Source organism: Euprymna scolopes, chromosome 35 (assembly GCF_053919585.1).
Source record: "Euprymna scolopes isolate OS-2025 chromosome 35, ASM5391958v1, whole genome shotgun sequence".
Lineage (NCBI taxonomy): Eukaryota > Metazoa > Mollusca > Cephalopoda > Sepiida > Sepiolidae > Euprymna > Euprymna scolopes.
In genome coordinates, this window is record NC_136516.1 from 12,522,734 (window position 1) to 12,535,118 (window position 12,385).

Genomic DNA, 12,385 nt, shown 5'->3' on the forward strand with positions numbered 1-12,385 from the left:
CATACATACTTTTTTGTCAGTCCATGTTTCTTCCTCTTTCTCTCTCAGTCTGTATGTGTTCCCATTTGTTCTCCACTCTTCTCTCTCTCTCTCTCTCTCTCTCTCTCTCTCTCTCTCTCTCTCTCTCTCTCTCTCTCTCTATTTAAAGCCCACAATATGATGCTCACCCTAGCTTGGCTACTAGCTGTAGATAAGCTTACATACATTCCACCTTAAACTGTAGGATCATTCTCTCTCTCTCTCTCTCTGTCTCTCTCTCTCTCTCTCTTTCTCACACATTCTAAGGCTCCCTCCCTTCCAAGGGTACCAGTTGTATATTTACTTACATTCCAACCTCGGCGAAAGCATTCCTCTTTCTTAATACCACTCCCACTTTCACCCCGTCTCTTATTCTCCCATCAGAAAGTACTTTCTGGGGTCCTCAACGTGCTTGTTACATATTTCAAAGGAGAAAAGAGAAAGAAGACACAAGACAATCCAGCAAAACAAGAGAAAATGCAAGGTGAAATAAGTAAAAGGACAAATTAGCATCAGAGTTACCTCCCCTTTGCCACATCTGACTCCCTCCCAAACGAAAAATGTATTATCATTGTTTCTTTTTAATTATTCTCATTTTTCGCCTTATCGTCTCATTCCGGGAGCAGACGTTTCCTGAATAACTTCCAAGTTCTATTGCCATTGTGCATCTGTCAAGTATCATATGTTCGCATTAAAATCTAATTTGAATAAATTCTTATTGAGCCGTCCTCTAAAATAATGTATGCCCTACCCAAGTTTTTCTTCTTTTTTTTTTTTTAACATAGGCATCACCACTTATCAAGGCCCAGAGACCACTCGAGGATAAGGGTTAAGAGTGTACAGTAGTCAATTAGACAATATAGTAAGTGTTAGTAATGGAAATTCGGTAAATTTGTTAACTTAAGTGGAACGGCTCATCAAGAACTTGTTTACGTTGGACTTGAAGACAATCAGATTGTGGTCAGCTGGAAAGCAGGAAAACGGAAGACAGTTCCACAGGCGTGCACTTCTAAGAAAGAAGCTTTGTTCATGGAATCTACGTTTAGGTTTAGGCACAGATAAAGAGTGGAGGGGAATTATTGATAGTGTTTTCAGCTAGACGAGTGTTTCTTGTGAAAGTTTGGCGAGGGGGGGGACCATAGACTGATGCTCAGTCGAGCACTTGCCATGAAAATAACGATAAAGCAGAGACAAACTCGCAACATCTCTTCTGTGAGATAGAGGTTGCAGGGAAGAGGAAAAGGACATCTCCTACGAGGCTATGAAGTCTATTTTGAACTCTATCAAGGCAGGACAAGTCCTTTCTAACAGCTCTTGCTCAACTGATCATCATGTCTTACCATCTACCCAACACTTAACCCTTATCCTAAAATGGCCTCCAAGCTTTGATAAGAGGTGGCCTCCCAAGTAAAATAAAAAATAAAATAAAAAATAAAGGTTATCATTAACTCATGTCCAAAGCTATTTACATGATTTGGGGCCATCAAAATGAATGTGGATTGGAGCACATCTTGGAATGCTTCAGATTATTGAGGTCACGTGATATGGCCGTGCTAGTTGATACGTCATTGTGTGACATACTTTGGTCCCCCTCGCCAATCTTTCACGATAAACACCCGTCTAGCTGAAAACACTGTCAATAATTTTCCCCACTCTTTATCTGTGCCTAAATCAAAACGTACATTCCATGAACAAAGCTCCTTTCTTAGAAATGCACGCCTGTGTAACTCTCTTCCGTTTGCCTGTTTCCCACCTGACTACAACTTGGATGTCTTCAAGTCCAACATAAACAAATTCCTGATAAACTGCCCCTTTAAGTAAGACACTCTATCAAATCTCCAATACGAACGATTACTACAATATTATCCCATTGATTACTGTACACGCAATGACCCTTATCCCCGAATGGTCTCCGGGCCTTGATAAGTGGTGACTCCTATGTAAAAAAAAAAAAAAAAAAAAAAAAAAAGACTTGTGGAATGACACCAGCAATTTTCTCCATCCTATATATTGCATAATGAACACTGAGGAGATTAAAGGTCAAAATGAGATCACTACATAATCATTGATCCTCAAGGGAAAAAAGGTAAAGGTTCTTGAATCTGCTTTCATAGATCAAGACCCCATAGATTCTGCACTAATTAAGTAGCCAGTTTTTGAACTCTCTCTAGATGCTGGATACCACGTATCTCTATCTTTACTTACATATAACACTGTGTATGTACGTGTGTGTTCGCTCCCTATGGACTCCAAAACGTCTTTGCCAATATTTTTTTTTTATTTCACACAAATGTACTTTGTTTGGGAGTGTTCTTAGATAGTTTTTGAATGAATGTTTCTGTTAAGAACACAATTGAACTATGATACTTGACTTTTGAATTTCAAACTTTAATTCAAGCCATTATATATAAAAATAAGTTTATAAAACCAACAGTAGATTCTCTACAGTGCAATGTAGACTACTATGCATTGTGGACTAAATCACTGCAGGAAGACACGTGAAACTTCTTCCCAGTGCACTGCAGTGGGTCTCCAACTACAGCACGCAACTAATCGATTTTGCATATGAAACTTCTTCCTAGTGCACTGCAGTGGATCTCCAACTAGAGCAGGCAACTAATTGATTTTATTGGAAAATGAGCAACGTCACTGGTTTCGATGACAAACGTATTTTGTGGAACACTCGTTGATCCTCGTTAAATGTGTAGCGTCTACCCCAGCACTAAAATTTGATAGGGACCTTTTGATGTGTCACCGTTTCCGGAGAGTTCCCATAAAGCGGATAAAAATAAACATGTGGCGCCAAATTTGAGTTGTCTCTTCCTCTTTTTATGCCGGAATCTTGATGAAGTGAGACGTGTTCTTCACCGCTGCGTCCTTTCGCACGCGCTCTTACTACATCAAAAACACTACGAGAGAGTAGATAGTTCTCCCAAATGGAACAAAAATAATTCTCATCTTTCCGTTCCACATTCTACACGAACTGCCTTCGCAAAAAAAAAAAAAACATTTAATTCTTCACCTTTTCTCTTCAAATTTTAACCTAAAAAAAAAACCATTTACCCAGTCAAGAAGGATTTCTTCGTTTCACTCTACCTGACCAATGGACACTAAAAACAATATGAGTGTAACACATAAAAAGTGGCAAATAAATCTACACTTTCCTTTTTTATGCCAAGTCTGACTATTTTTATTTATTTTTCTAAAAATTATTTTAAGGGAGCTGTCCGTCATTTTGTCTGGCGAGCAGCTCTCTTCAAATGCTTTGTTTTAAGCCTGAATGCCACATTTAAATAGCTTAAAGGACGAGTTGACCAGAAAGCCAACATCTTTTGTCTCGTTTGCCTCCTCGAGCAGAACCGTGTCATCACCGAAAATAAGAGCAAAGTTGGCAGGAGAACCTACTGCAATATGACATGCATTGACATTAACATATAAGTCTTATTCAATGGACCACTTCCAGACGATAGACGCAAGCTTGTCAATTTCGATTCTAACAACTATTAATTTGATGTCATTTGCAAATAGGAGCACGTTTCAACCAATCGATTCTGGCAAGTTGTTGATATTATTACATAGCAGGGGATGATATATGGAAGAGGAATTATGTTTCATACCTTTCTGTCCGGAGGTCCTTTATCTTCCTGCTGCTGGGCACTGTGATGTATTGCCACCATATTGACACAATAAGACAATTGAGACATACCTGACTTTTCTTCTTTGTGAAACATGCAACAACGACCTTATATTTTATAAATATAAATTTATTTAAGATTTTTCAGTGTTTTACTGGAGTCTTATTATGTGTCTACATGTTATGTTTGTCTAGCCTCGCTTCCTAGTCTTTTGAGTACGTCTGCACACCTTGGTGACAAAACCCAAACTCTCTGCTCTAATCTTTTTGACCTGTCAGTTCCGGTGACGTAGCCGATTACATACACACATATATTTTCGCTTTTATATATATAGATATATATTTTTATTCTAGTTGTCTCATGTTTTCCCAGGAGTCTGCTATTTGTGGCTACATCTTATTTTGTCTTTCAGCCTCCGGTTCTAAGCTGAGTTGAAGCAGGTTCTCTCAAGTTCCCAGACTGACTAAAACTTCTTGTTTTCTTTTTTCCGGTGACGTAGCCGATTAAAGGGCACGTCTCATTAACGCGACTTCCGGTCACCTATCTAAATGTTGCGTGATCAATGTCACTTACCAATTATTGTTTTGGATTTCTAAATTCTTATGTTTATAGCTAAATCTATAAACATATCACTTGACTATTTGCATAATTAACTTTCAGCTAAACTTATTTTACCAAAAAGGATGGATAGATTTTTTTTTTTTTACATGCTGGTCACCACTTATCAAGGCCCGGAAGCCGCTCGGGGATAAGAGTTACTGTGTGTACATTAATCAATGGAATAGTATCGTAGTAATCGTTAGTACTGGAGTTTTGATAAAGCGTCTTACTTAAGGGGGCGGTTCATCAGGAATTTGTTTATGTTGGACTTGAAGACATCCAAGTTGTAATCGGCCCTGTCGGTGGAGCATTAGAATACGCCGACTGCTCCCCTGCAGAGGGTAAAAGTCCCTCAATGGGGGTCCTGGATATGACCTTAAACTATATCCAGTGGTGAGGCCCCAGCTTGTGGGCTTTGGGGAGTGTGGAGCCACCCTTTAATTACCATTGCTCCCAGGTCCACTCTGACCCGGAGTGTTAGTACCTGTTAGGGTCCCAACTATGGGTTAGAAACCGACGTGAAAACAACAAATATATTCTATTAAAAAAATTTTTCTTAAAAATCTTTGGATTCGGCATTAAATAACCCGAAAAGGGTTGATATGCCGTAAAACAAAAACAACCAACCAACCAACCAAGTTGTAATCAGGTGGGAAACAGGCAGACGGAAGAGAGTTCCACAAGCGTGCACTTCTAAGAAAGAAGCTTTGTTTATGTTTTGATTTAGGCACAGATAAAGAGTGGGAAAAATTATTGACAGTGGTTTCAGCTAGACGGGTGTTTATCGTGAAATATTGGTGAGGAGGGACCAGAGATTGGAGCTCAGACGAGCACTTGCCATGGAAGTAACGATAAAACAAAGACAGGCTCGCAACGTCTCTTCTGTGGAAGAGAGGTTGCAGGTAAGAGAAAAGGACATCCCCCACTAAGCCACAAAATCTATTTTGTACTCTGTCAAGGCAGGATAGGCTGTTTTTAGCAGCTCCTGCTCAGATGTGGCAGCAGTACTCTATCCTTGATAGATAGATAGATAGATAACACTTTTAACCCTTCTATTATCTTCTTATAACTACAACTAAATCTATAAATGTATCACTTAACTATTTACATAATTAACTTTCAGCTAAACTTATTTTACCTAAACAATATTTCTATTCTTAGTTTGGGGAGCTGGATACTCCTCCTATAAAACTGATCTTACGTCACAATGAGCACTCATGGTCGACTGGTGTATAATTCGTGCTTTTTATACCCTGAAACAAGCGACTGTACTCCCCCATGCACGAGCACAGATTTATATTCCATTCACTGAATAATTTGCATATTACATTAAAGAAAATCTATTTTAAAAATTAACTATTTGTTATAAATTATTTGTGGTAATGAAATTGCTTGGTTGGTTGGTTGGTTGTGTTTGTTTTCAGGTTATTTAATGCCGAATCCAAGGATTTTGAAGAAAACTTTTTTAATAGAATATATTTGTTTTCTGCAAGTCAGTTTCTATTTAACCCATAGTTGGGACCCTAACAGGTACTACCACTCCGGGTCAGAGTGGGCCTGGGAGCAATGGCAATTAAAGGGTGGCTCCACACTCCCCAGAGCCCGCAAGCTGGGGCCTCACCATCAGATATAGTTTAAGGTCATATCCAGAACCGTAATGAAATTGCGTTCATTGTTCTATTCAGAAATATTATTTAAAGTTGATTTATTTCTTTTTTTAATTTTAAATTGAAATACGTATGAAATACATTTGGAAGCCGAATTCAACGCAATATTATGAAAATAAAAAATAAAAAAGTATTTACTTATTCAAATTAATATATCTCGAAGTTATACTCCTTCCGCAGAATTTAATTTAATTTTTTCAATTATGAGCAGACTACACCAGTTGCCTTTAAAAATGGAAGTAAGTTTATTTGAGCTGTGACTCTTATTTCCTCTTTAAGTTATTTCCAGTTTAATTTTCATAGACGAAAATTGATGTATTTAATGCTTCTATAAATCGAACATGTGATTCACTTTTAGGAAAATTGTAAAAAGTTAAGATATTCGATGTATCTTATATAGTATGCAACTAAAACCTCCGCCAATGAATACGTTTAAACCTTGCAACGCCGGGTACATACAGCTAGTATATATATAATGCTCCCTATCTTGGGTTAAGAATATTGGGAAGTGATATACAAATTACAATTAGCGTATTAAGTGATGCTCTTTGTGTAAACAAGTTGAGTTTAGGTATTCGGACAATGTCAAAACATTGTTAATTCACTGCCCGCATAGCAGCAGCCAAATAGCGCAATGGTTAGAAGCTCAGACTATCATTTGGGCGGTCGGGTTTCGATCCTGGCTTGAGGTAGTTGCTTGTCTAGCCGCACTGATATGCTGCGAAACAGTACTGCATGTGGATGACTATATATATATATATATATATATATATATATATAGAGAGAGAGAGAGAGAGAGAGAGGGAGATGATGATTGAATCTCCTGTCGATTTCAACATATGAGGTTCCGCCACAACAACTAAGTTACTTGGAAGTCCACACAGATGATTTGTTTATAGTGGTGAAGGCTTTGTGTAGAACCAATCACACTTTTTGGTATTACTGCTAACCTTTGTCGGTGCAGATGGCTGCCACAGGACAGAGTATGCAGTAGATTGCAGGTTTTTACATCAGAGTTACCTTCTAGATGCATGTCTTAACAAAGACTAAGTGTGCATCTCTCCCAGTGAATTAATGGACCACACATACCAACCTGGAAATTTCTACGACTCTGCGCAGTACATACAGTGCTTAGCTTTCTCAAATGGTCACCCAATGGAACTGGCAACGCTCAACGTTGCTTAATTTTGGTGATCTGTCGAGAACCGGTATGTCAACGTGATTGTGCAGTGTGTATATATATATATATATATATATATATATATATATATATATATATATATTAAATTTATTTATACAAACATTGATGGCTACATATGTGCATACATGTTTTTGTAATCACCCGCGTTGGGGGATTACATCTTCAGGCCAAGAATTATCGTCGATAACTAATATATAATAAATAATATAATTCTTGGCCTGAAGACATAATCCCCCAATGCAGGTGATTACAGAAACATGTATGCACATATGTAGCCATCAATGTTTGTATAAATAAATTTAATATACCTGCTCTGTTCACTCATTGAGCACTCTTTGGTAGACACATGTTGTTTCATTGGATGCACTTCTAGGAAACTAAACTCTACTGGCTAAATATATATATATATATATATATATATATATATAGATATATAGATAGATAGATAGATAGATAGATAGGGAGACAGAGACACACAGAGAGAAGAGGGGAGGTAAAGAAACTGAGAGAGGCTGTAAAAGGACCGAGACAGGGGGAGAAAAGAGGGGGGATAGAAGATCAATTATAACATCACAATGTATTCTGAAATATTTTAATATTTGCTTAGGTTCTATTTTTTTTCATGTTGAAATAATAATTTAAAGTCAGAATAATTTGGAATCAGAATAAATTTTAAAAAGAAAACAAAAGATATCTTTTAAAATAATCTATTGAAATTTATTATTTATTTATTTAATGAACATTTTTTTTTTTTTTTTTTGCAAAAAGTAAATATTATTTTAAGAGCGAAAATTATGTAAAATAATTGTTTTGCTTAAATTAATTGCTGTTTATGTTTTCTTAAGTTACGGATACGAGTGAATTGAGAGAAGGTCAAAATAAAACCTTTTCTGTACAAAAACGGCAGCATAAAAATAATTAAATAAAAACACTGTTCATCTATAATGCAAATCTCACCTGTCTGTTTATATGTATGTATGTATGTATGTATGTATATATGTATGTATGTATGTATGTATAAAACTTTTGATAGAGGCGACGAATTTTCACGAGATCGGTATTGTTATTAAGCTCGGCCCTTCGTGCGATAAATATCGAAAAATTGGCTAAAAACATTAATTCCTTCACCCTCAACTAGGCACTTTTCTACAGAGAGGGGTCGTTTTTTTCGCCGATATTTTCGAAAGTTATCCCCTCTTTTCGATTGACTAGCCTTAATTTAAACATTTGGCGATGGGTGCAACAACAAAAACGTTACGTTTTTTTTGGGGGGGGGTTCACGTTCTTTTCCTCCTTTACGATAAGGATTGGAGCCTGTCTGCCTGCCTGCCACCACATTTTTTTTTTTTTTTTTGCTCCATACACACCTCCAAACACCCGGGCAACGCCGGGCACCCAGGCTAGTCTATTATAATATACAACTGAAATCGTCTTGCTTGGGCGTTGAAACCGTGCATCCAGTTCCGCTTTACAGATTCAAGTTTACGACTTCCGGTCACAAAAATTCTGCGCATGCGTAAATAAATAAAAACAAAGTCATGAAAGCATTTTTTTTAAATCGATTATTTACGGGGTTGTCTTCTTTCTTATTTTCATTTATTTTTAAATTGATTTATGCATTTTATTTTTCTACACTCCTAACATAAACAAAATGGATATAAATAAAATCTAAAATAATTTTTTTTTTTTAATTGGTTTGCGTTACAAATAAAAAAAATCGTTTCGCTTAAGTGTTTTACTTTTTCCGTTTAAAATAATAAAATACACAAATAATTGTTTCATAATTTGCCGGTGAATGTCGAAACTAAAATTCTAAGTAAATTTTATATTCAAGTATTACAAAAAAATAGAATAGATAAAAAGAATCATATTTGGTAAAACTTGCGGAGTACGCCGTTTTACGGTTGCTGTAAAAATGGAACGGAAGTTTAAATTTCGTTCCGTTTTAAATTCGGTACATTTTTACATTGCGCCCAACTCGTCGTTCACATTGGACATGTTAACTTCTTTAGGTTTTCGGGTATGCTGACAAGGTTAGGGATGTCTATTCCGAAAGCTGTTCTTAACATGGGGAGGTTGGGGCGTTTATTCCTTGTAAACACACCCGAAAACCTATAAAAGTCGACATTTTCAATGTGAATGGTGAGTTGGACGTATGTAAAAAACAAATAAAACGTTATACCAAATTGACTTTTTTCGTTTTAAAATTAAATTATTTTGTTTTTGTTAACAAAATTTTATTTGTATTATTATTCATCGGACTACTGTTCTCATCTTGAGTGTGATTTTCACAACGTTTCGGTCGATATAACCTCCGACCTTCTTCAGGTGTATACTGTTGAACTCGGGAATGTTTCTGTCGAACTCGGAAGTCGAAGTAAAAATTATAGGCAAAGAGGAACGGAGGAGAGTAAGAGGACTGAAAGAAGCAGCACTTATGCTGGGGAATAACCAACTGCTAAGCAGACCTAGTATAGAATTCAATACTATATGAGAACCAGTAATTATAAACAATAGATAATATATATAAGTAATAAGTAAAAACATTAATATATACAAGTAATAAGTATAGAGATAGATATGCATTAATATATAGTAATAATTAGTAATAGTGATATTTACAACTAAAAATAAAAAGTAGGTTTAAGGCTCCTAAAGTTTATACTAGAATTATCCCAAAGCACAGTAGTTTGAGTACTGGGGAAAAATCAATTGTAAAAGTGATATTCCCCTGAAGGTTGAAGGTTCAATCCTCAATGTGGGCGACCGAAAATTACATTTTCGAATTACTTAGGACTTCTATCCAGTCATGGCTGACGGACCAAGAGCACACTACCCCCGTGAAGTAAATAAAGGGTTCCGCTCGAAATTCCGTCCAAATTCCAGATTTCGATGGAAACATTCCCGAGTTCAACAAAATACACCTGAAGAAGGTCGGAGGTTACATCGACCGAAACGTTATGAAAATCACACTCAAGATTAGTCTGATGAATAATGATACAAATAACCAATCCTCATCTCCAAAATTCAAAAACGTCAAAATTTTATTTTTATAAAAAAATAAAAATCTTTCGTTTTTTTTTTATATACATAGAAAGTACGATTGTTGAATGTTTTTCTTTCGATTACTTTCGTTTTTTTTTTTGGGGGGGGGGGGCACAATTAAAAAAAAAAAGATTAAAATGGAACGAAATTAAAATTTAAATTTCCGTTCCATATTTACAACAACCGTAAAACAGCGCATACTCCGCAAGTTTTACCTCGTATTTACTTGCATCTCCACGAGGGCAAAGGTCGGATAGTGCAATTAAAGGTGTGTTGTTTTCTTTCTCACGTTCAAAATATGCAAATAAAAACATTGTAAATGCCTTTTTGCTATTTTACATGGTTTTATTTGTATGCATGCGAAAATGATGTCACAGGTTATTTTATAAGGCTATAAATTGGAGAAAGAGGACGATCCCGAGAGAGAAACATGGAGCACAAAACTAAAGAGCGTCCAAGATTATGTGAGAGAAGACGATCACGTGCGTGACGTCCCGACCATAACAGTGAGGAAATAAATGTTGTTTTTACACAGAAAAAAAAGCGAGTTCAAGTCCCCCCCTCTTTCTTATCCTTTGTCTTCTTTGCGACTGAAGCTACAACGTGTTCGTTCCCCGTGTAGAATTCTACATCTGGAGGAAGACAATACAAAAAAAAAAAGCTAGCATCCATTTTGTGAATGTTCTCTGAATTAGGGCAGCAGCGTAAAAATGGTTACAACGCAAACCTTGGCACCTAGCTCAGTTACGTCACTCCTTTATAGTAAGTGGTGGTGGAGTGGGCCCGTTACATGTTGGTCTCACCAACCATCGACGCGTCTGCAGCAGACGTGGCACCACCAACCTTTCATGAATTTACATCTGCGAAATAAAAGCCATGCGTATATAGATCCATTTATAACATGAATTTGATATCACGTTTCTATCATCATTCATTCGGTGTGATGCTGGCGCTGCCTGTATTTGGCCTCGTGGATCTATTACCATTCATTTGATATCAGGAATTTGACACCGTGTAAATTTGGTTATGTAACCTGTTTGACGGTGACGGAGAAACGGATGCAACTGAAAATAAAAGTATTTCTTTGTGCGTCGCATTTGCAGGTTTTTTGTGTAACTTTGTTGGTACGCTTTTCTTAGAATAAAACTCTTTCCTTATTTCTATGAGTTTTAAATAGCAGTTTTCGTATTTTTATATTCTTAGTTGAACGTAAATTTGAAATGGCATTTTTGTCGGTCTGTAAAGCTTAAGTTTGAAAGAGCATTTTTGTCTGTCTGTAATGCTTAGGTTTGAAATAGCATTGTTGTCTGACTACCACGTCAAAGTTTAAAATAAAATTTTTGCCGGTTTATCACGCTTAAGTTTGAAATACCACTTTTGTCCGTCTGTTATGCTTAAGTTTGAAATTTGCATTTTTATTAGTCTGTCATGCATAAGTTTGAAATGGCATTTCTGTTATTTACCACGCTTAAGCTTGAAATAGCATTTCCATCAGTCAGTAATGCTTAAGTCTGAAATGGTATTTTCGTGAGTCTGTCATGCTTAAGTTCGAAATCGCTTTTCCGTTGTTAAATATGATGATTGGATAGAAAAAATTGAAGAAAATTCATTCTTATTTTCTGTTCTTTCTGAATAAAAGAGCATTGCAAGACATTCATGAATTGCGTCATTGCAGAATTCTAGCATTTTCCAATTTCATTTTATTTTTAACAGAAAAATCAATAATTCGTCAGAGCACTGAAAGAAAGAAAAGTCGGAAGAAAGGATCTCGTTTGAAGGACATAAAATGTAACTTTTGGGTGGGTCAGTCGATTGGAATTAGATCCTGAGGTATTTGAGCAGAGAAGCCATTTTGGTAGAGTCAGGTTTCATATTTCACCGAGTATAACCAAATACATGGTATCCCAAAAGAAGCTGACGGATTTAAAATTTGATTAACTTCCTCAATATTTAAGTTATGCTTACCAATTTTCATATGTAGGTAGAGGAGCCTCTCCGTGATTTTTGGAGATATAGTAAGATACCATAGTCTACTTATTCTAATTTTATTTACACAACTTAATCTAGGGTATGTTTTTCACAAGGTCTAATTTTAGTTATGAAAAATGATGTTACTCAAATGTCCACCATTTTCATTTTCACACTCTTGTGCTCTCTGCAGGGCATTGTCCAGCACTTAATGTTTCAGGGCTTATGGCCTTAATTTCCTTCTTTATATT

The 12,385-nt window shown here is 36.3% G+C and overlaps 1 protein-coding gene across 2 annotated transcripts in view; it reads left to right on the forward strand.

Annotated features, from left to right (window-relative positions):
* The window catches only part of LOC145259686 (junctophilin-1-like), a 629,234-nt gene that overhangs the window by 271,064 nt on the left and 345,785 nt on the right, over window positions 1-12,385 (forward strand). The window lies entirely within an intron of this gene.